This window comes from Pongo pygmaeus, chromosome 11, assembly GCF_028885625.2.
Source record: "Pongo pygmaeus isolate AG05252 chromosome 11, NHGRI_mPonPyg2-v2.0_pri, whole genome shotgun sequence".
NCBI lineage: Eukaryota > Metazoa > Chordata > Mammalia > Primates > Hominidae > Pongo > Pongo pygmaeus.
Window position 1 is genome coordinate 131,584,392 of NC_072384.2, and position 24,441 is coordinate 131,608,832.

Genomic DNA, 24,441 nt, shown 5'->3' on the forward strand with positions numbered 1-24,441 from the left:
CTAAAACTTAAAAACAACAACAAAAACAAACAACACAATACAAAAATGAACAAAGGACTCGAATAGACAGGTCTCTAGAGAAGAATGACTGGCCAGGCATGGTGGCTCACGCCTGTAATCCTAGCACTTTGAGAGGCCAAGTTGGGAGGATCACTTGCAGCCAGGAGTTCAAGACCAGCCTGAACAACGTGGTGAAACCCCATCTCTATAAACAATTTGAAAATTAAAAAAATTAGCCCAGTGTGGTGGCACATACCTATACTTCCAGCTACTCAGGAGACCAGGCAGGAGGATCACTTGAGGCCAAGATTTTGAGGCTGCAGTGAGCTATGATGGCGCCATGCACTTCAGCACATCACTAATTAGAGAAATTCAGATCAAAACCACAATGGGATGCCACTTCATACTCACTAGAATGGCTATTATAAGAAAGAAGGAGAGGATGTTGGAGAATTGGAATCCTTGTACTGATAGGAATGTAAAGTGGTGCTGCCACTACTGGAAACAGAATGGCATTTTCTCAAAAAATTCAAAATAGAGGCCGGGCGCAGTGGCTCACACCTGTAATCCTAGCACTTTGAGAGGTCAAGGCACGTAGATCACGAGGTCAGCTGTTCAAGACCAGCCTGGCCAAGATGGTGAAACCCTATCTCTACTAAAAATACAAAAATTAGCTGGCCACAGTGGCAGGCACCTATAATCCCAGCTACTCAGAAGGCTGAGGCAGGAGAATCGCTTGAACCTGGGAGACAGAGGTTGCAGTGAGCCAAGATCGCACCACTGTGCTCCAGCCTGGGCAACAGAGTGAGACTCCATCTCAAAAATAATAATAATAAATTAAATTAAATTAAATAAGAATTACCATATGATCTAGGAATTCCACTTCTGGGTGTACACCCAAAAGAACTGAAAGCAAAGCCACACACAGCTTTCTGTACACCGATGTTCATAGCAGCATTATTCACAATAGCCAAAAGGTAGGGGCAGCCCAAGTGCTGCTTCCATCAATGGATGAATGGATAACACATTGTGTTTATCCATTGATAAACTGCTGATATAGTTTTGGATCTGTGTCCCACTCAAATCTCCTGTCTAGTTATAATCCCCAGTGTTGGAGGTGGGACCTGGTGGGAGGTGATTGAATCACAAAGGCATAGTTCTCATAAATGGTTTAGCACCATCCCTCCTTGGTACTGTGTAATGAGTGAGTTCTCACAAGATCTGGTTGTTTAAAAAGTGTGCAGCACCTCCCCCCTCTCTCTCGTGCTCCTACTCCGGCCACGTGATAAGTGCTGGCTTCCACTTTGTCTTCTGCAATGATTGTAAGTCTCCTGAGGCCTCCCGGAAGCCAAGCAGAAGGCCAGCATCATGTTTCCTGTACAGCCTGTGTGTGGAATCGAAAGCCAATGAAACCTCTTTTCTTTATAAATTACCCAGTCTCAGGTATTTCTTTTTTTATTCTTTTTTCCTTTTTTTGAGACAGGGTCTTGCTCTCTTGTCCAGGCTACAGAACAGTGGCATGACACAGCTCACTGCAGCCTCGACCTCTCAGGCTCAATCGATCCACCCACCTCAGACACCTGAGTAGTTGGGACTACAGGTATGGGCAGCTATGCCCAGCTAATTTTTTTTTTTTTTGAGACGGAGTCCGCTCTGTCACCCAGGCTGGAGTGCAGTGGCGCAATGTTGGCTTGCTGCAAGCTCCGCATCCTGGGTTCACACCATTCTCCTGCCTCAGCCTTCCGAGTAATGGGGACTACAGGCGCCCACCACCATGCCCAGCTAATTTTCTGTATTTTTAGTAGAGACGGGGTTTCACCATGTTAGCCAGGATGGTCTCAATCCCCTGACCTCGCGACCCACCTGCCTTGGCCTCCCAAAGTGCTGGGACTACAGGCATGAGCCACCGCACCCGGCCTATGCCCAGCTAATTTTTGTATTTTTTGTAGAGATGGGGTTTCACCATGTTGCACAGGCTGGTCTTGAGCTCCAGGACTTAAGTGATCCTCTCACCTTGGGCTCCCAAAGTGCTGGAATTACAGGCATGCACCATCGTGACTGGCCCAGTATCAGGTATTTCTTTATAGCAATGCAAGAACAGACGAATACACACGCAATGGAGTATTACTCAACATTACAAAGGAAGGAGATTCTGACCCACGCTGTCATATGGATGAAACTTGGAGACATTATACTAAGTCAAATAAGCCAATCACAAAAAGAAAAAGACGGTATGATTCCACTTAAAGAGGTACCTAGGGTAGTCAAATGCATAGACATAGAAATTAGAATTGTGGTTGGTTGCCAGGAGCTGGGGGAAGGGGAGGATGGGGAGTTGGTGGTGGTTGTACCAGGTGAACATAACTTAATTCCACTGAACTCAACACTTAAAGTCGTTACAATGGTAAATTTTAGGTTATGTCTATTTTACCACAATTTTTAAAAATAATTTAAAATCCACGATAAATAGAGTGACTGTATAATTTATTGTCTAAACTGGGACACTTTGGGCAATGAAAGTGGATGCTTTTAATAACTACACCTGGATCCCAGGGGTTAAAGAGACTGTCCTAGGTAGACTAGGAGGTTCCCCGAAATAGTCACTTCTCCACTTACCTCAGTTGAAAGTGTCTTCTTAGCCTGGCAAATATTCAGTACGCTAGCTATGGAAGAAATGTCACCATGAACAGTGCCAAGATACAGTTATTCCTGTTCTGGAATGTCAAACTTTAATATTTTGGCCACAATATTCACATTGTCACAATAATTTTGGGATAAAGTGGATGTATACAGAAGTCCATTCTATGTTGGGACACTTGGCATTGCTCGATGCTTGTGTGGGGGTGGCACCTTTACCTCCCTGCCTCCATCCTCCCCTTCCGTTGTCCTCTTCCACCCATCCTTTCAGGTAGGTCTTACACAAATGGCCCCTCCTCTGTCCTGTCTTTGCTGATCCACCCTGTGGCATTTCTCCACTTCCAAACTTCTCTGGTGCTTTTACTTGGCGTGAGGATGACATGAGATAAGACCTGGATTAACTGGTTAATGTTAATAACATCTGCTTGACTGCCAATCCTGAAAAATACCGTAATTAACATCATCAACCAGCCATAGGGAAACCACCTTGGACCTCCCCGTGTAAACTACTTTGGGTAGTGCCTTGGGTTTTTCAAGAGTTTGTCAGGCACTTGAGGTTGAGGCCCAAAGAAAGAATATTATTTGATTCTTAGCCATGGTGAGAACCAACATTTATCTAAGTGTTTTTCATAGACAGGAAGTGGTAATTCTCACCCTGCCTGATCTGGGCTCTGACTCACTGGGGTGCCCCAGCCTCTGGGCCTGGGCTCACTAGTGGTAGCCAGCTGACCTGAGCAACAGAGTAAGATGTGTGCCTGAAAAATTCCCCTGGTGGGGCTGGTCATGAAAAGTGCTGTTCTCCTCATTCATGTGGTTTTGTCAAGATGTCCAGATTCCACAGGCCTGGGCCAGTTATTTTGAGCACACAAATCACTTTAAAAGACCCCTAAAGGTCACTGGTCCCAAGGATTATTTCACCCCCTCACCACAGCTAATGTCATCTCCCCAACCTCTGTTTTTCTGTATTCCTATAACACATTTTGAGTGTGGCTATGTGATGTAAAAAGCTGTTTTTATGAAAATGTTCAGGGTAACATTATACATAGTGTCTTAGTTCATCTTCTGCTGCTATACCAAAGTACCACAGAGTGGGTAATTTACAAAGCACAGAAGTTTATTTGGCTCGTGGTTCTGGAGCTGGGAAGTCCAAGAGCGTGGTGCTGGCATCTAGTAAGGGCCGTCCCATGGCAGAAGGCATCACATCGTGAGAGACAACACATGTGAGAGGAAGGAAAGGGGGGCAGAATTCCCTGATTTTATATCTAAGTCAATCCTGTGATAGCTAATCCAGTACCCCAATAATGGCCTGAATCCGCTCATGAGAGCTGTGTTCCCATGACCTAATCACCACTTAAACGTGCCACCTCTCAACATTGTTGCATTGGCGATTAAATTTCCAACACATGAACTTTGGGGGGACACTTTCAAACCACAGCACTTAGAATATAACAGGATCCCCCCCCTACAGCCATGAATCCCTTGGGTCACCAAGGTAATGTAACAATAACAAAGTCTAATATTATTTACAAGAAATTGGAAGCTTTAAGTAGCCTCATGAAGCCAAAGGGCAGCATTAGAGCATATCTTTTGACACCTGAAGCTTGTGTCAAAAAGGGTATTAACAGTTGACCACTTCACACCCACGAGGATGACTATAATTTTTTAAATGGAAAATAACCACTGGCAAGGATGTGGAAAAACTGGAGCCCTCCTACTTTGCTTGTGAAAATGTAAAATTGTGCAGCTGATGTGGAAATCAGTTTGTTGGTTCATCAAAAATTTAAACATGGGGACAGGCGCAGTGGCTCACACCTGTAATCTCAGCATTTTGGGAGGCCAAGGCAGGCAGATCACGAGGTCAGGAGTTCGAGACCAGCCTGGCCAACATTATGAAACCCCGTCTCTACTAAAAATACAAAAATTAGCCTGGCGTAGTGGCGCATGCCTGTAATCCCAGCTACTCGGGAGGCTGAGGCAGAAGAATCGCTTGAACCCGGGAGGCAGAGGTTGCAGTGAGCTGAGATCATGCCACTGCACTCCAGCCTGGACGACAGAGTGAGACTTCATCTCAAAAAAAAAAAAAAAAAAAATTAAACACGGAGTTTCCATATGACCCAGAAGTCCCATTTCTAGTATGTACCCAGAAGAATAGAAACACAGGTTAAAACAGTGACCAAAACGTAAAAGCAGCCCAGCTGTCCGTAAGCTGTAAATGGATAAACTAGACTGTAGTACATTCATAAAACGGAATATTTCATCATAAAAAGAAGGCAGTACCAACGCATGCTGTGGCTTGGATGAACCTAAGTGAAAGAAGCCAGACGCAAAAGGACACGTATTGTATGATTCCATATATATGAAATATCCAGGATAGGCAAATCCATTCGAGACGGAAAGTAGGTTGGTGGTTGCCAGGGCCTGGGGAAAGGGGAAATGGGGCGTGGCTTTTTAATGTGTATGAGGTTTCCTTTTGGGGTGATAAAAATGTTATGGTTGAATGAGACGGTGAATGTACTAAAGCCACTGGATGTACACTTTAAAATGGTTAAAGTGGGCCAGGCGCGGTGGCTCATGCCTGAAATTCCAGCACTCCGGGAGGCCAAGGCAGGTGGGTCATCTGAGGTCAGGAGTTCAAGACCAGTCTGGCCAAAATGGTGAAACTCCACTTCTACCAACAATACAAAAATTAGCTGGACATGGTGATGCATGCCTGTAATCCAAGCTACTCGGGAGGTTGAGGCAGGAGAATCACTTGAACTTGGGAGGCCAAGGTTACAGTGAGCCGAGATTGCACCACTGCACTCCAGCCTGACAGAGCGAGACTCTGTCTCAAAAAAAAAAAAAAGAAAGAAAGAAAGAAAAATAAATGGTTGAAGTGGCAAATTTTATGCTATATAAATTGTGCTTTAATTTTTGAAAAGTATACACTTTGAGTGAGGCAAGTGTTTGGCACAGAAACCACTTCTCTCCTGGCAACACTTCATAATCCTCCAGTGTCAAAGCCCCTCCCCGCAAACCCATCTCTCAAGCCACGCACATCCCAAGAGACACAAGAACACTAGAGGCCAGACAGGAGGGGACAGCCTGCATTGTGTCCTTCACCCTCATTTGGACCTTCAACCTGTTGCCTTCTCACACTCTCAGAATCCAGAGGTCATGCCAGTTCAAAAAGACCTGGTATCATGGAGACTGGGGCTCAGAAACCAATACCCCCAAATATGGCTCTGTGACATGCTGAACTGAAGAAGAAGCCACAAGATTTATCTGACCTCCCCCAACCCCTGCCTCTGTCTCAGTCTGTCTCTCTCAAAGCACAGAATGAGGTTGTTCTCTGAAGTTCCCTTATCTGCCTAAAGTCCAGACTCACTAAAGAAGAAAACAATTACTCCTGGTCCCTTCCTAAATTTTCATGAACTGAACTCATATCCAGGAAGAAAGACTGACATCTATCAACACAGGTAGGCAGACTTTTGTCACAAACCATTGTATACTCTGCAGGCACAGTAGACTTTGTGCCAGGCCATTGTATGTTCTTGAAGCCCATTGAATTTCTCTAAAAATCACTTAAACTAAAATCATCCACACTTCCCCATCTCCCTTTCCCCTAAGAAGAAGGGTATATAAGCATATGTACCCCGCTGGGTTATTGAATAATCACTCTCCTACAATTCCCCATGCTTGACATGTTAAAATGAATTCATAGCCTTTTATCTAATTAACCTGCCTTTTGTGAGTTGATTTTTGTGCAAACTTTCTGAGAGCGAAGAGGAAGTTTTCATGGGTATTGCATGGTCTTCTGAAATAACTAGCATTAATATAGATTAGACAAAAACCAACTCTGAACAGGTTCCATGTGACAGCAGAATGTTCTGAAATTGGAAGGAATGAATGTGAGCATGAGAGATCTGTGTGAACGGATAATGAGGTTCGGGGTAAGATGCAAAGGAGGATCTATATTATACTATCTTTCATATGGAAAGAAGAGAAAATGAGTACGTGTATGTGTTATTTTTGTGGAAAGAAATACAGTATTAAACAGACACTAATGGAAGGCATTGACTGTGGAGGTAGGAAGGAATGGGGTAGAAGGGATAGGAACGGCAGTGAGGCTTCTCTTGTATATCTTTTATCATTGCCACTTTTTATTTTTTTATATTTTCAGAGACGGGGTCTCACTCTCTCACCAAGGTTGGAGTGCAGTGGCTCACTGGAGCCTCAACCTCCTGGGCTCAAGCAATCCTCCTGCTTCAGCCTCCCAGTGGCACACACCACTGTACCCAGCTATTTATTTATTTATTTATTTATTTATTTTTATAGAGATGAGGTCTTCCTATGTTGCCCAGGCTGGTCTCAAACTCCTGGGCTCAAGCAATTCTCCCACCTCGGCCTCCCAAAGTGCTGGGATTACAGGTGTGAGCCACTATTCTCAACCCATTTTTACTTTTTAACCACATAAATGTTTCACGTGTTTTAAAAATAAAATTAAATGTTAAAAAGATGGGATAAAGAATACCCTACAATAGAATGCAAAAGAAGGAAATCAAACTGATAACGCCTCAAACTGATACCACAACCACACAGAGCAAACACTCTGATTGTGGAGAAGGATCTGTTCTAAGAACAGAAGAACTACAGAAAAACTTCTATTTAGTAGGTTTACTGTTAGCAGTAATATTGGTCTTGTAATTCTGAAACTCTTTTATGCATGTATAGTGGAAAGCAAATAAGCAAATATATATTTTACTGAAGGGGAAAAATACTTACTAGTAGTCAGTAAAGAAGTGAAAGAAAAACTGTAATGTTAAATTTGAGTTGGAAATATCAGTTTGAACTTGTAATTTTTTAAAAAATGAATTTTCTAATCCTGTCCACTGAATGACAGCCCAGTAGCAATGATCACATGTATCACCAGGTTCTTTCTCTCTATATACCATTCACCAATAAAGGCACCAGGGCTCGTTAGAGAAATAGTAGATTCTAGGTCAGGGGTGAAAATGTACAACGTGAGCATGGAATCTCTTGTCACACCAGAAAGCAAAACAGTTTTGGAAGATAAATGTGATCATGTCAAAAGGATTCAGGAGCTGACCTGAGGGCTCCCACTGCTCAAATGTGGGATGATTTGAACATCAAAATGAATAACTGTAGTTTCAATTGTAGCATTTTTAAAACTCCATGAACCCACAGTGATTAATGTTTTTAATATAGTGGGATTTGGAAATTCTTACAGAAAAAAAGGCCAACTAGTAAATGTAGCAGGAATAAAAGAATGAAAAACTACCATTTTGCAACCTCCAATGTAATGCTTCCTTCAGGTAAGCATCACCAAGACTTGCCAAAACTGTTTGGTGACTTGGATATTCAGTTAATCCTGTGATCATGTGAAGATTCTACAAATTACTTACAAAAGGGGAAGCAGAGTGAGGATTAGTGATCAAACTCAGAATGACCAAGAATGGCTGACATTATTTACTCTAGATGTGATGCCTGACATTATTTACTCCAGATGTGATACTCAACATTATTTACTCCAGATGTGATACCCAACATTATTTACTCCAGATGTGATACTGACATTATTTACTCCAAATGTGATACCTGACATTTACTCCAGATGTGATACTGACATTATTTACTCCAGATGTGATACTGACATTATTTACTCCAGATGTGATGCCTGACATTATTTACTCCAGATGTGATGCCTGACATTATTTACTCCAGATGTGATGCCTGACATTATTTACTCCAGATATTATACCTGACATTATTTACTGCAGATGTGATACCTGACGTTATTTACTCCAGATGTGATGCCTGACATTATTTACTCCAGATGTGATACTCACATTATTTACTCCAGATGTGATGCCTGACATTATTTACTCCAGATATGATACCTGACATTATTTACTGCAGATGTGATACCTGACGTTATTTACTCCAGATGTGATACTGACGTTATTTACTGCAGATGTGATACTGACATTATGTACTCCAGATGTGATAACTGACATTATTTATTCCAGATGTGATACCTGACATTACTTACTCCAGGTGTGATACCTGACATTATTTACTGCAGATGTGATACCTGACATTATTTACTCCAGATGTGATATTGACATTATTTACTCCAGATGTGATACCTGACTGAGAAGTCTACAGTGGCACCTATGAAGTACAGAACTCTGGCCAAAAATATTCAACCTGCATCTAATCTTGTGTAAGCAACCAGATTAACCCAATATGGGACACTCTACAAGACAACTGGCCTGGACTCTTTATCAAAAACTAATTTCACATAAACAAAGAACGATAACAACAATAAAAAGGTGAAAGACTGTTTCAGATGAAAAGAGACTGAAGAGACATAACAACCAAATATCATACATGATCTTGATTGGATCCTGGATAGGAAAAAAAAAATCCAGCGTTAAAAGCTCTTCTGGGGACAATTGTAGAGATCTGAATACAGATAGTACACTGGGTGCTATTATGGTCGTGATCATGGTATTGTGGTTTTGTGGGAGAATATCCTTATTAGGAGATGCTGAGATATCTAGAAGTGAAGTGTCAAAATGTCAGCAACTTGCTTTCAAATTGCTCAGCAAAATAAAAGTATGTGGAAATATACAAAGACAAAGAGAGACCAAGAGAGATAAAGCAATTGCGGCAAAATGTTAACAGTTGGAGAATCCAGGGTAAGTTCATTGTACCTCTTCTTTGAACTTTTCAGAATGTTTGAAAATTTGAAAATAAAATGTGAGGGGGAGGGGAGGGAATTGTAGGGTAGATAGAGAAGGTTGGGATAGAGCTAGCTGCCAGACCCAAAGCATCTGCCACCCACACGGGGAGTTTAAAGTGGCCCTCTAAATTACAATAGACTCAATCTTCGTTTTGAAATCTTCCTAGGACGGGTGCAGAGGCTCATGTCTGTAATCCCAGCTACTCAGGAGGCTGAGGCACAAGAATCACTTGAACCTGGGAGGCGGAGGTTGGAGTGAGCCTCGATCATGCCACTGCACTCCAGCTGGGGTGACAGAGCAAGACTCTGTCTCAAAAAGAAAAGAAAAACAGAAATCTTCCTAAAAGGGAGAGAAAGCTATACTACATTTTCCTTGAACCTCCAAGCCCCCACTGCTTGTAGAAACTTTGAACAGTACCCACTGGAAAATAATGAATGGGAAACACACCTGGTAAACACTGTCCACGTAGAGAGGAAGAGCCTCTCAATGCCCCCAGCCCTGGGTAGGAATCACCAAACCCTACCCCCCAGTTACCAGGCCTGTGAAGCCTCTGGCTTGTCCCAGCTTTGCACTCTTATGGGGAGGGGTGGGGAGAGCCCACCTACCATGCCCATGCATCTCCTGTCTTATCGTCTAGGACATTCTTACATGGACCTCAGGCACTGCTGGGGAAGGCTTTATTCCTTTTCAACACCATCCTCACTCAAAACTGCATTCCTTCATTCATTTGCTTATTTATTCAATTATTTGGCAAGTATTTATTGAACACCAGTGATGCATGAGGCACTGTTTTAGGAACCAGGGACACGACAAGGAATAAGCAGCCGTGGCATCTGTCTTCTGTGGAGCTCACAGGCAAACTGCAACTGTGACAAGTACCACAAAGGGGAGGAACAAGGTGCCCATCAAAGCTGGTGGCATTTGTATGCCAAGCAGGAAATACAATCAACAGGCTTTGGGGACGGGCTGGGTTTGGGGGACGATGAGAAGGAGTGTCAAGAGACACTCCCAGGGTTCTGACTAGTATAACTGGACAGGCAGTGGTGGTCTTCACCAGGACATCCTGGAAGAGGCCTGCAGTGGAGAAAGAGGCAACTCACACCCATGCAGGCCACAGGAGCACAGGTCAGGCATGGAAAGGAGAGGCCTGGGATGTGGTGTGGGTGGGTAGATTGTCTGTGGATTGGTGGTTATGGAAGTTATGTGTAGCAGGGGCCTGTTTTGCGCCTCCACCAGAAACTTCTGCCACTCCCAGGAAGACCACACAGAAGGTCTTCAGTCTCATGCAATTTCCTTTGATTTTGCTCATCTTTGTGCTCAGGAGCAGATCTGGGCCGCATCCTATCCCCCAGGTGACAAGGCTCATCTGGCCTGCTAGCCAGGAGGGTGCCTTTCCTTTGCCTCCAAAAGCAAAGTGGTGGGGGTGGGGGAGGGAACAGCTTGGCAACACAGGTACACGTGCACACACACACGCACTCATACGCCTGATCTTTTTCTTTTAGGATTTGCTACCCTAGAGGTGTCTGATTAGCTTTATAAAGGTTAGAGATCATTTTATGTTGCCCAAATTTAGTCAAGGGAAAGCCCAGTGCAATTGGCCCTCAGTTACCCCCTGGTTCCACATCCAAGATTTCAATCAACCATGGATCAAGAATATTTGAAAAAAGAAAAGCAATTTAAAAATAACAACAGGCCAGACACAGTGGCTCGCACCTGCCATCCCAGCACTGTGGTGGGATGATCACTTGAGGCCAGGAGTTTGAGACCAGCCTGGAAAACACATAATGAGATCACAGCTCTACGAAAACCAAAAAAAACAAAAATTAGCCAGGTGTGGTGGCACGAAACTGTAGTCCCAGCTACTCGGCAGGCTGAGGTGGCAGGATAGCTTGAGTCCAGGAGTTTGAGGCTGCAGTGAGCCATAATCATGTCACTGCACTCCAGCCTGGGCAACAGACTGAGACCTCATCTCTAAAATTTTTTTTTTAATAATAGCAACAATAGGCCAGGCACGGTGGCTCACGTCTGTAATCCCAGCTCTTTGGGAGGTTGAGGTGGGAGGATCATGAGGTCAAGAAATCGAGACCATCCTGGCCAACATGGTGAAACCCCATCTCTACTAAAAATACAAAAATTAGCTGGGCGTGGTGGCATGCACCTGTAGTCCCAGCTACTCGGGAGGCCGAGGCAGGAGAATCGCTTGAACCTGGGAGGCGGAGGGTACAGTGAGCCAAGATCATGCCACTGCACTCCAGCCTGGTGACAGAGCGAGACTCTGTCTCAAAATAATAATAATAAATAACACAAATTTTAAAACTAATACAGTACAATAACTATTTACACAGCACTTACATTGCATTAGATATTACAAATAATCTAGAGATGATTTAAAGTATACAGGAGAATGTGCATAGGTTATTTACAAATACTATGCCATTCTATATCAGAGACTTGGACATCCTTGAATTTTGGTACCTGCAGGAGTCCTGGAACCAAACTCTTTAGGATACTGAGGGACAGCTATACTTGCCCTGGAAAATGGAACCCTTCCCCCAGCTCCCATCCCCCACAGTCTCCTAAAAACAAGACATTTTTTGTATAAGTATATTTTATGTGGAACGTATCAACAGGATGGAGTCCCACTTCCAGATGGACACAGGGCAATACGGAGCACAGCGGGGCATGTGTGGAAGAAGTGTCCTGGGGGTGCAAACCCTTGGGAATTAAAAATGGGATTGGGAGGTGTATTTGTTCCTGGTGGCTCCTGCAGCAGATGACCTCAAACAGCAGAAACTTACTCTCTTACAGCTCTGATGGGCCAGGGGTCCAAGATCAAGGTGTCAGCAGGGCCACACTCCCTCTGGAGGCTCTAAGAAGAGTCTGCTCCTGCCTCTTCCAGGCCATCCTGGCTTGTGGCTGCAACTCTCAAGTCGCTGCCTCTGCCTTCATGTGGCCTTCTCCTCTTCCATCTCTGTCTCTCCTCTGCACGTCTCATATAAGGACATTCATCCTGGGATTTACAAGCCATCCAAGATAATGATCCCAAGAATCATTTCATCTCAAGATCTTTAACTTGAACCAGGTACAGTGGCTCACGCCTGTAATCTCAGCATTTTGAGAGGCTGAGGCAGGTGGGTCACTTGAGCCCAGGAGTTCAAGACCAGCGTGGGCAACTTAGGGAGACCTCATCTCTACAAAAAATACACACAAAAAATTAACCAGGAGTGGTGGTGTGCAACCCTAGTCCCAACTACTTGGGAGGCTGAGGCCAGAGGATCGCTTGAGCCTGGGAGGTTGAGGCTGCAGTGAGCCATGATTGTGCCACTGCCTTCCAGCCTGGATGACACAGTGAGACCCTATCACACACATACACACACACACACACACACACACGATCCTTAAGACCAGCCTGAGCAACATAGGGAGCTCCACACGCAGCAGGTGCTCATTCAATGTTGTAAATTACATTTGTAAAGACACTTTTTCCAAATAAGTTAACTTACATTTGCAAAGACCCTTTTTCCAAATAAGGTCACACTTCTGGGTCCCAGGAATTACAATGTAGATGTATCTTTTGGGGGGCCACCATTAGACGTACTGCAGTATGAGACTTTCACAGACCATGGGGGACAGGAGGCAGCGGTTAAGCTTTGTTTCTTTATGACTTGGCAATGGCGCCCTGTGGTGACAGCCACTCATACTGGAACTGGGCTGAGAAACCCATCCCTCCCGCCAGCTCTCACTGCCGAAGAAAATAGGCATTCTGAGAAATGCTAGTGGGCCCCAACCCCTTCCTAGCCATGCAAGCGACCCCCTCTTCAGGGGCTATTTCCAAGCCCCCTGCTTTGAGGCCCATGCCGGTCATCCCAGACCCCAGCTGCCTCACTCTCCATTGAGTCCTATGACCTTGAGCCTTGATTTCACTTTTTCAAACCCCTCATAAGCATTTGCTGGCTGTCCAATGTACTTTGGACCCCAGGCTTATGAGAAAACTCATTTGGCAATTAATCCTACACTCACCTTGGACCGGTTCTGCAAAGTCCCAGATTCTTGTGGGGAGAGTGGGCGTTTCAAAAGCGTAGAGAAGCTAACAAGCCTCTTGTCAAAAATCACCCTCAGAGATCACCTATAAACCACCAGAAGCCAGGATCTTGAAGCTCAAAAGCAAAAATCCACTTGTTACCTAGCCTTGCAGGGAGAGGATCTCTGGCCCTGGGGCAGGTCTACTTTGGAGATGAAGGGAGGGAGGAAGGAGGGAAATGGATTTGTTACATAGATTTCCATCTTTTCTTCCTTCACCTCCGGATTTTATAAGTGGCTTTCCGGACTAAGCCACAGGCATGTGTGTGGCAGTCTACTGTATGTTATTCTCTTGGATGAGCTGCCTTGAGAACAAGGCTCCTGAGGGCAGAAAGAAGCTCCCCTATCTCCCTGTGAGTGGGTCACAGGGTAGCCTGTGCAAGGCTGGGCAGGGCAGGCGCTGGATAAAGTCACTGGGGGAGAGGGAAGGTGGCAGGAGGTCCACACCTGTGGGTCCCACGACTCAGGCGACCCCTTAAGGGACTGCTGTCACCAAGAGGAATACTGGGGTGAGCTTTCCCACTTCGCCACCCAGATCCATTTTCCCCTCTGGGCCACACATGTGTCCAAAGCCATGACAGGGACAGACAAAGGCCCACACCATGTGGGCCCATACTCGGTTCCGGGGCTGAGTCCTGTGCCCAGCGCCTGACACAGCTCCACACCCAGCTGGTGCTCATTCAATGCTGAATGCCTCAGAGAATCTTCAGGCCTGCCATTCTCAGCCAGGGCCTTGAGAGTCCCCGTATTAGTCAGGTTTCCCCAGAGAAACAGAACCAATGGGATGTGGACAGGGAGAGAGAGAGAGGGAGAGACAGAGGGAGAGAGAGAGGTTGATTTTAAGGAACGAGCTCACTGATTGTGGAGGCCAGCGAGCCCACATCTGCAGGGTAGGCCTGGGCGCTGGGGACCCAGGAAGAGTTGATGCTGCAGTTCCAGTCCCAAAGCCATCTGCTGACAAATCCCCCCTCTCAGGAATGTTTTTATTTTCCAAGGTGAGGAAGAGGTGGGAGGCGAAGGGTGAGGGTCAATCTTTGTCTCCAGGTCTTCAACAGAGGGAGCAGGACCCGCCCGCCTGGTGAGGTAATCTGCTTTACTCAGCACTCATCCACTGATTCAGATGTTACTCTTATCAAAAAATACTTTCCCAGATACATCTAGAATAATGGCTGATCAAATATCTGGGTACCATGGTCCAGCCAAATTGATGCATAAAATTATCCTCCCACTTCCCCATCCCCGGCCCCTCCAAGGCCCTCCGGGGTTCTCCGTGGAGTCTGGATCTCCATCTTTTCCTCTTTGCCCTCCCGCTTCCAGGCAGTGCGACCCTGAGGCTCTTCCCTGCCCTGTTCTACCCAAAGGGGCCTCAGGGGCTTGAATTCCTCCTTCTTGGACCTTTTTCTCTTTCCAGTCAGTGGATGCCATCACTTTGAGGGCTCCTGGAATGACATTTTCACCAAGAAGCCTCTCCTGTATAAAACTGGGGGTTGTTGGCTGTGCCCAGAGGATGCGGGTGGCTTCCCTGCCCTCTCCACCCCCCACACCCCTGCCCCCTTCCCCTGCATCACTGCCGGGCTGGACCGGGGGTAGGGGTTGGGGGAATATAAGCCCTGGATTGGGCGCCCTTATCTTGCTTTAATTTCCTCTAGGGCTCAGCGCCATGTGAGGTTATAGTAGTGGCCGACTTTGTTTACTCTTTCTCTCCTACCGGAATATAAGGTCCAGGGGGCAGGGACTTCATCCCCAGAGCCTAGCCCAGGACCTGCACACGGAGGCACTCAGGGTGTTTGTTGATTGAATGAAAAACGTTCACTGAACACCTCTGTTGTGCAGCATACACTGTGCCAGGGCATAGACGAAAGCTCAGCTGCCCAGGCCATTGACTATTTCTGAGCATTTCCACTCTCACGTTGTACACCCCTCATTTCTCTCTTCCTGGAGGGGCTCCCTACCTGAGCACGGGAATCATCTTCCTTCCTCTCTCCTGGAGTCTGCCCTGACTTGGTGTCCCAAGACAGGGACTGGATCCCCTTTGAGCCCCTGGAGGAATGTGAACTGAGCCGATGAGGAGACGCTCCTGTCTACTTGGAGGAAAGGGACCAGGACACACAGAGGTGCAAGGGGCTGAACCCTCGGTTCCAGCCCCGCGGACTCATCCGGAGTCACGCGGTTCCGGGATTTTGCAGAGGAAAGGGGCGCGGGATGTGCTTTGGGAATAGAATTCCACCTTTGCACCCGGCTCAGCACCTGTCCTTCCCCCCGGAGATTGCTTGAGTCCACCTGGATCCGAGAGGAGAAGCTGTTGATCATTTCCTGTCCCCTGAAGCTGTGATCCCCGGCCGACCGGACCGGTAGCCCGGCAGCGCCCCCTGGTGGCCGGCGACGCTCAGCCAGCGCCGGGAATCGCCGCCCAGGCCAAGGACCAAAATCAGGAGCAGGAGCAGGGCCAGGGCCAGGGCCAGGGCCAGGGCCAGGGCGGCAGGCAGATTTATCCCGGTGCACACCTCTAACTTATCCCTCCTACACAAGGCAGGACTCCGACTTCTTTCCCTTTTCCGTGTATTTCAAAAGGAATGTACATTGAGCATAAAAAATATATGTAAACAAAAAGAAGCCCCCAGTCAAAGCTGTGATACTGTGTCCTGGCAGGACCAGCCAGGCCTGGGTCTTAATCCCAGACCTGCCATCTACCAGCTGACTGAATCTGAACAAGACGCTTAACTCTCCGAGCCACAGTTTCTGCATCTGCAGCCTGGGAATGGTGTGCTCTCCATTGCTGGGTTGTGTAAAGATGACCTATGTACCCAGCACATAGGAGAGCCCCGACTGATGGGGGGGGAATTCTTATTAGACACAAAGGGGAATCTGTTAAATGTCCTTCAGTTTCTGCTCAGGTGTTCCCAGGGGGTGAGAGATGTTCCCAAAGATATAACTGCCTGCCTGATCGCCCAAGGAGAGACTGTATTTCCCAGACTTTCTGGCAGCCAGAGTTGGTCACAGGGCTAATTCTGGTCCATGGAAAGCGGCTGGAAATGATATGTGCAACTGCCCAGTCACGCCCTGCAAAGGAGGTTGTCTCCCCCTCCATTCCGCTTTTCCATCCTCCTGCTGGCTGGGAAGTGGACGGTCCTGGATCAGCTGCCCTGGAGAAAGGAAAGGAAGCCACATGTTGAGGATGGTAGAGCCTCGCTGACACCCCAGAACCACTGACATCTGCAGAAATAAATATTCCTAAGCTAACGTATTTCTGGATCTCTTTGTTATACCAACTTAGATATAATCGTGGCGTTTCAAGTGTATTCCCAGGAGTCTTGGTATTCATTCTGAACACCAGCTGACAGAGCTCCTGCCTTTAGTGCCACTTCTTACCTTTAGTGTCTCCCCTGACCCCACCCCATCATACATAAAAAAAAGCCCCTACAAGGGCTGGACCCATGGAACCCTAGGGATGGCTTAACTCCAGCCTGGTCATCCCCTCCCTGAGGTCACACTGAGGCTGGCAGCCCTGCCACCTCTGTCTGCTCCTCTCCCCGTTCTGTGGCTTCAGTGTGCCAGGGGCTGATTAAGGGTAGTCCAACATGTCAGACAGTTAGTACGAGGGTTCTTCAATGACTGTCCAACTGCAGGGTGAACTGACAATGAACAAGACAGCACACTGGGGCTCCTTTTACCCCAGTCAGGAGGGACAGAGTAGCTCAAATCCATGTTTTGGGAGTCTGGAACCTCTATTCCTTCCTGGTACTCCCCAGTTTAGGACATTTTGATAAAAGCTGGTTTAGAGAAGGCAAAGAGCAAGGCCCAGCCCAGGTAGGGCCTCCTATCTCCCCTAGTAATCTCAATTTTGAGACTCCCACACTAGGGTAAACCTGTGGAAAGGCCAATTCCTGTAGGGTGAAGTTGGCAGGTCTGATTTATCTTGGATGAAAGTCTAGCATCCATCTTTCTTTTTTTTTTTTTTAGACCAAGTCTGCCCAGGCTGGAGTGGCAGGCATCTGTAGTCCCAGCTACTCGGGAGGCTGAGGCAGGAGGATCACTTGAACCTGGGGGGTGGAGCTCACAGTGTGCCAAGATCACGCCACTGTACTCCAGCAGACTTGTTTAGTTTAGTCTTGTTTTTGAGACTTAGGCTCGCTCTGTCGCCCAGGCTGTAGTGCCGTGGCGTGATCTTGGCTCACTGCAACCTCCGCCTCCCCAGTTCAAGCGATTCTCTTGCCTCTGCCTCGGGAATAGCTAGGACTACAGGCACACCACCAGGCTCGAGTAATTTTTGTATTTTTAGTAGAGATGGGGGTCTCACTATATTGCTTAGACTGATCTTGAACTCCTGGCCTCAAGCAATCCTCCCACCTCTGCCTCCCAAAGTGCTGGGTTTATAGGCGGGAGCCACCGCACCCGAGGATCCTGGAGTTTTTAGAGGGATTCTAGCTCAGAGTTTTCTGTTTGACACCCTGCTTTTCAGAGTCTTTTATGTTTATATTTAAAAAAAAATTTAGCATAACTTGGTAAAGCTCATTTTAAGAAAAATAACAAAGGGAACAACTTTCCCCACCGTTGGGTTTCCAGTCCCTGTAACCGTCCTGGTTCCCTCCGTACTGCCTCCTCATGCCACTACGCTCACCCCGCGTGCTGGGCAGCAAAGGAGTTCTATGCTTTTTGTCTTGTTTTCCTGAGGACCTTTCCTGGCGTTTTGACAGGCCGCTGGTACTCACAGAAGCGTGGAACTGAGGGGGCCCAAAATCATCTCAGGCGACACCACCCGTTTATATCGTAATAGCGCAAGACTCCAGCGCCTGAATCACTGAGAGAGCCGACTGGCCGAGCCGGGGCCCAGCCACCCAGGCCGCCACTCTTCGCTGATTCTCGAGTTCCGGGTGCAATGAGATCTGGTCCACTGTTTTTTAAATGCCCCGATTGCATAAAAATTCGCCTTACTTAGAGCCTTGGAGACGAAGATTTATCCATGGTATAAAAGGATGCACCTTTTGAAACCACAAAAGTAGAAAATGAAGAAACTGAACACAGTCGGCGTTATACCAGCATCCAACAGCAACTTCCTATATATTAGATTTCCAAGGAATGGCGGGGCGGAGGCGCTTGGCCACGACAGGAAAAGGTAGGGCTCCGGGGTATTGTGACATGCTCCGGAGAAGGGCAGCTTTTCCCTCCCAATGGAGGCCCGAGCCCAGAGGGGCGAGGGTGTCGAACCGGACATGGAGCAGCGGCCTGGGGCCCAGCCCTGCAGGGCACCCCAGGAGAGGAAGGTGGAGGCGCAGCCACAGGCCCCGGCCCAATCTGTCCAGGGCCACGGCCAGGTGCTGCTGATCAGCGAGCTCTGGAAGCAGGATAAGGACGGCCTGAGCCTGCAGAGCTTTCCGGGAGACCCCGCAGCCGATCAGCTCCCCGGGCCCTCGTCCGCCCGAGCCATGAGCGGCCACACCAGCGCCAGCAACTGCACCGCGCGGCGGCCCAAGCGCTCGGGCGACAGCTCAATGAACTGCGACGACTGCCCGGCCACGAAATCCAAGCGCTTCACGAAGAAGTCGCGGCGCTCCCGGCCCAAGGCCGAGGACCCGCGCGAGGGGCCTGAGGCTCCTCCTGGGATTCCCACCTCCGCGGCGGAGGACACAGCGTATGGACGCGGGGCGCCGCTGCACCCGCCCGAGCACCCGCCCGAGCCAGGCGCGCAGCTGCTGCTGGTGTTGTGCCGCGCGTCCGCGCTCCTCACGCAGCTGCCGCGGCTGCAGCTGCTCCTGCAACAGCAGCACGCCCGGGACCGACGTCCGCCCGCCGCGCTCGTGGCGATCGTGGTGCAGCCGGGGCAGGAGGAGGAGGCCGAGGCGCGCCACCGCATGGAGGCCCTGCTCAGCCGAGTCCTCGCGCCGCACAGCCCAGCCGTGGAGGTGCACACGGCCGCCCCGAGGGCACCCTGGACGTCCAGCGCGCCGCCAGCCAAGCGCACAGGGTCTCCCTGGTGGATCGGGAGACGCAGACCGATGGTGAGGGGTCGGCGCGGGGAGGGGGGAGCCCGGGGGAGGAGAACTCTCAAACACGCAGCCCTGGACCTCGACCCTGCCGCCCCACGGGGTAGAGGACAAAGCCCCGGAGTCACCGCCTCTCTCCTAGCGCCTCCAGGAGTTTTGGGTACTGTTTTGGGTGGGAAGGAACTAGAGTTCCTCCCGGTGTGCTCACTGGGGCAATCTCAGCGTCAGAAGTGTTCGAATTAATTCGGAGGGCTACGACCCCCACTCACTGGCCCCACCTGCAACTTGGGGCATCGATTCCCATGACTTGGGGTCACGCTTTTGTAAGGTATCGATTTGGGATTTTGTAGAAACGGGGCCCCACTCCCTCCTCTCCACCTCCTCCTCTCCCTTGCTTGGTTGTTTAGTCTTCTCCGGGGAAGAATAATAACACTAAAACACGCCTCTTGTGAGTCAGGCGCTGTTCTAAGGGCTTTTCACCTGGATCCTCATGGCAACCCTCTCAGGTGGAACTCCATTAGACTAGCTGGCCGACTTCAGGATTCTCCTTCGCAACCCTTGAGACCCTTCCTGTTATGGAGACCAGGCCTGTGGCCCACGGGATTAATTTGTCAGTCTGAGGTCCCTGGGCAGTGAGATCTTGAGGGAGCGCCATGTCCCGCAACCTACCTGCCAGCTCCACCCTGCCAGGGGCAGCAGGAGGGACTGAGGAAGTGCTCTGTGTGGCAGAGTCCAAAGCTCAGGTACCCAAGGTCTGCCACCCTCCAGCTGGTGACCAGAGCAGGCATCCTGTCTATGGACCAGTGTCCCTCCTGTGTGATGTGAAGGTGAAGGGCCAGTTGATGTCCAGGGTGCCATCCAGCTCAGAGATGTCAGCTTCAGGACAAATGGTGACACACATATTCTGGGTGCCCAGGAAACCAGAACCATCAGAGACCTGGGAGGAAATTTTCACCCCATCAAGACCTTATTCTGACTATCTAATTTCCAATTCCCTTCCCCTACCTAGTCTACTGCATTTTCACATGACTGGCATCCCTGGTTAGGAAACTCCGTTGCCCATGGACTAGTCCAACTTTGATCCTCAGCCAAGGCCAGAGAAGTCCCAGTCCATTTTTGAAAGCACCCCCTTGGTGATGAAGCCTTGGAGGTGCCTGATCCCCCACCACCCATGCCCACCTGCCCACATCACAGCTTCCTGCTCTCGCAGCTTCCTGCTTTCTCCGTCCTCCTACCTTCACCTTCATTCAGTTCCAGCAGCTTGCATTGAGCCCCTACTATGGACTGTGGCCTTCTGAGGTTTCCACCATCTGGGGTTGGGGAATAAGAGGGAAGACAAAGACAGAAATAATTCTAATGCAGTTCAGAATATGACCAGTCTCATACAAAGAGGTGCCCTGGAGCTCAGCAGCAAGGGAAGGATGGCTTCCAGTTGGAGATCTCAAGAAAGGCTTTTTTTTTTTTTTTTTTTTTTTTTTGAGATGGAGTCTCGCTCTGTGGCCCAGGCTGGGAGTGCAGTGGCGCAATCTCCGCTCACTGCAACCTCCACCTCCCGGGTTTCAAGCAATTCTCCTTCCTTAGCCTCCTGAGTAGCTGGGACCACAGGTGTGTGCCACCATGCCCGGCTTATTTTTTTGTATTTTTAGTAGAGACAGGATTTTGCCATGTTGGCCAGGCTGGTCTCAAACTCCTGACCTCAGGTGATCCGCCCGCCTCAGCCTCTCAAAGTGCTGGGATTACAGGCGTGAGCCACTGTGCCCAGCTTAGAAAGGCTTTATGAAGAGATGGATCCACTTGAGATAGGGCTTGACCAGAAAATGCTTTGGTAGAGGTGCAGAGAGGGGTGATAGAGGAGAAGGGCTTCTGAAAATGCAGGAATGTTCAGCCTGTTCATGAGACCTCTGATGTTCACGGTTGGCTAGAGCTGGACACAGGTAGTAGTGGTGGCTGATCAGCCCTGGGCAGTGGGCTGTGACTATATTATGGAAGAGCGAGGCTTCCTGACTAGGAACAGGTGCTCAAGCAGAAGGCAGTGGGGCTAGGCGCAGTAGCTCATGCCTGTAATCCCAACACTTAGGGAGGCCAAGGCAGGCAGATCACTTGAGGTCAGGAGTTCGCGACCAGCCTGGCCAACAGAGTGATAAAACTATAAAAATTAGCCAGGTATGGTGGCGCATGTCTGTAATCTACTCAGGATGCTGGAGCATGCCTGTGAGCTACTCGGGAGGCTGAGGCAGGAGAATCAGTTGAACCCGGGCGGTGGAGGTTGCAGTGAGCCAAAATTGGGCCACTGCACTCCTACAGACAGAGTGAGACTCTGTCTGAAAACAAAAAAAAAAACAAAAAAGAAGAAGAAGAAGGTGGGGGGGGGGGCGCAAGGAAGACATTGTAGCAAAGAACTATTGAGGGACCATTCTTCCTCATTCTTCTGGGACAACCTCTTTCCACAGATGCCCTCTCTCTGCTTCTTGGGACCACTCTTACTAAAGAATTCACACATATTTTTGCTGCTGCCACAGAGAAATTCCCCACTCCTCCCTCGGCCTGCCCTCTGTGCTTCCTCCATCTTTCTCCTGGAAGACAGAGACTCATTCTCTGTGCCCTGTTTGGCTCCTTCTGGTAAAATGGAATATTTCTTTCATTGCTACCAGGAAGTTCTACCTATATGTGTCTGCTCCTATCTGATTCATTTACACCAAGATGGCACAACCAGGGGCAATTTTGACACACACACCCCTACCCCATCTCTAGGGGACATTTAGCAATATCTGGAGACATTTAGCAATATCTGGAGACATTTTGGGTTGTCCTGGGGTAGGGGGGAGTAAAGACTGGGTAAAGACCAGGGATCTGGTAAACTTCCTACAATACACAAGATGATCCCCCCACAACAAAGAATTACTCAGCCCAAAAATGTCAACAGGGCTGAGGCTGAAAAACACTGATTTAAACCAGGTTGAGGCCCTCAGCCAAAGCCCATTGGTACCTGAAAATCCAACTTTGCAGAGATGAACGCCTTAGGAGTTCATGACCTGTCTGCTAGATCCCAACAGGGTTCCTAGCCTGGGTTTCCAGTCTCTCTGATTCTAAGTGGAGTCCCCTCAAGGGTTCCATTGCTCTTGGCTTCAGGAAATTACCACCTTCATATAGATTCACCTGCTCCCAGAGCCTCCTTAGGCCAAGGTCAACCAAACACAACTCAACACTCTTGAGCTGAGCTTGCCTTCACTTCTGATCCATCCTGCGTTTGTTTTCTTCAATCTTCTCACTCAGGGACTTTTTTGTTTGTTTGTTTGTTTTTGAAACGAGTCCACTCTGTCGTCAGGCTGGAGTGCAGTGGCACAATCTTGGCTCACCACAACCTCCACCTCACAGGTTCAAGCGATTCTCCTGCCTCAGCCTCCCAAGTACTTGGGACTACAGGCATGCACCACCATGCCCAGCTAATTTTTGTATTTTTGGTAGAGATGGGTTTTCACCATGTTGGCCAGGGTGGTCTCGATCTCTTGACCTCATGATCTGCCTGCCTAGGCCTCCCAAAGTGCTGGGATTATAGGCGTGAGCCACCATGCCTGGCCACTGGGGGACTTTTTAATTCATTATTTGCAAAGCCTGTATAATTATCTGACTCCCTATTGTTTTCTGGGATCATGAAAATAATGAGCCCCAAACTAGAATTTAGTCCTGCCGATGCCCCCAGCCAGCTGTGTGACCCTGGGAAAGTAACTTAACTTCGCTAAACCTCAGTGTTCTGAGAAAAGGTCATCATTAAGGACTTTTTAGGCTCTAGAAGCCCTAAACTATGTCCTGTCATTTCAGAGCTCACGTTGGGTCTGGCTTCGTGTGGCCCAAAGCCCTTTATTTTATTTTTTTTTTTTGAGACGGAGTCTCGCTCTGTCACCCAGGCTGGAGTGCAGTGGCACGATCTCAGCTCACTGCAAGCTCCACCTCCCAGGTTCACGCCATTCTCCTGCCTCAGCCTCCCAAGTAGCTGGGACTACAGGCGCCCACCACCATGCCCAGCTAATTTTTTGTATTTTTAGTAGAGACGAGGTTTCACCGTGTCAGCCAGGATGGTCTCGATCTCCCGAACTCGTGATCTGCCTGCCTCGGCCTCCTAAAGTGCTGGGATTACAGGCGTGACCGAAGCCCTTTTTATCTGCGTGGGTCTGCTCTAAACCTTCTGCTGGGGCAGGAGCTCCTGCCCTTGCCAGTCCCACACTCACCCACCAGTGACCCACTTGCGGTGAAAGCAGTCTCCTAAGGTGAACACATTTTATGTTGCAGTCACAGTATGAGCTTTAGATTGCCTTTTAAAAATACTTTTCCTTCTTCCATCCTAAAATAAAAATCACATTTAATGAGCACATTAAATTAATCTAGAGAAAGATTCAGTCACCTGTTTAACCCAACTAGTTGGGGTTTGGGAGATAGTCTGTGGTTGCCATTGTCATGAGTTTGAGACACATGTTAGTTTTCTGAACAGCTGTTATGTTCTCAGGGAAAATTATTTGCCAAATGCAAAGGTTCTTATAAAAGTCAGGTCAACCCCCAAACTCCCCTCCCACAGTGGGGGAGAGCAGGCTTTGGGGGAAGGGGTAAGCTACTCTGAGATTGTAGCAGGCTCTGGGCCATGGTAAAGCCTTCGAAGAAGCTCCAAATCTTCAGGAAGCTGACCTGAAGATGAATGCGTGGGGAACACGGATTTTTGAGGTGTAGGAGTAGGGAGTATGTGGAAGCCAGTGACAGAGCTGAGCGTCACATCCAGGGTATCTTAGAGCAAAACAGGTAGCTCACATGGACCCAGGAACATGCCAGCAGAGAGGTGTCTGAAGGCAGCGCTGTGGTCGCAGAAGCATGAGGATCTGGCTGTCACCGGCCCCGCAGCCAGGGCTGTGAGGACCAGGGCAGCCGCTGCCCCCTGCCTAGCCTGGCAGCCTGGGATGAAGGAGGACACCAGGCTGGTGTCTGCAGAGAAGACTGTCCCTGAAGCC

At 48.4% G+C, this 24,441-nt stretch overlaps 1 pseudogene; it reads right to left on the reverse strand.

Moving 5' to 3' along the window:
- Positions 1-18,858: 18,858 nt before the first annotated feature.
- Positions 18,859-24,418, reverse strand: LOC129031488 (uncharacterized; annotated as a pseudogene).
- Between the last annotated feature and the right edge of the window lie 23 nt (positions 24,419-24,441).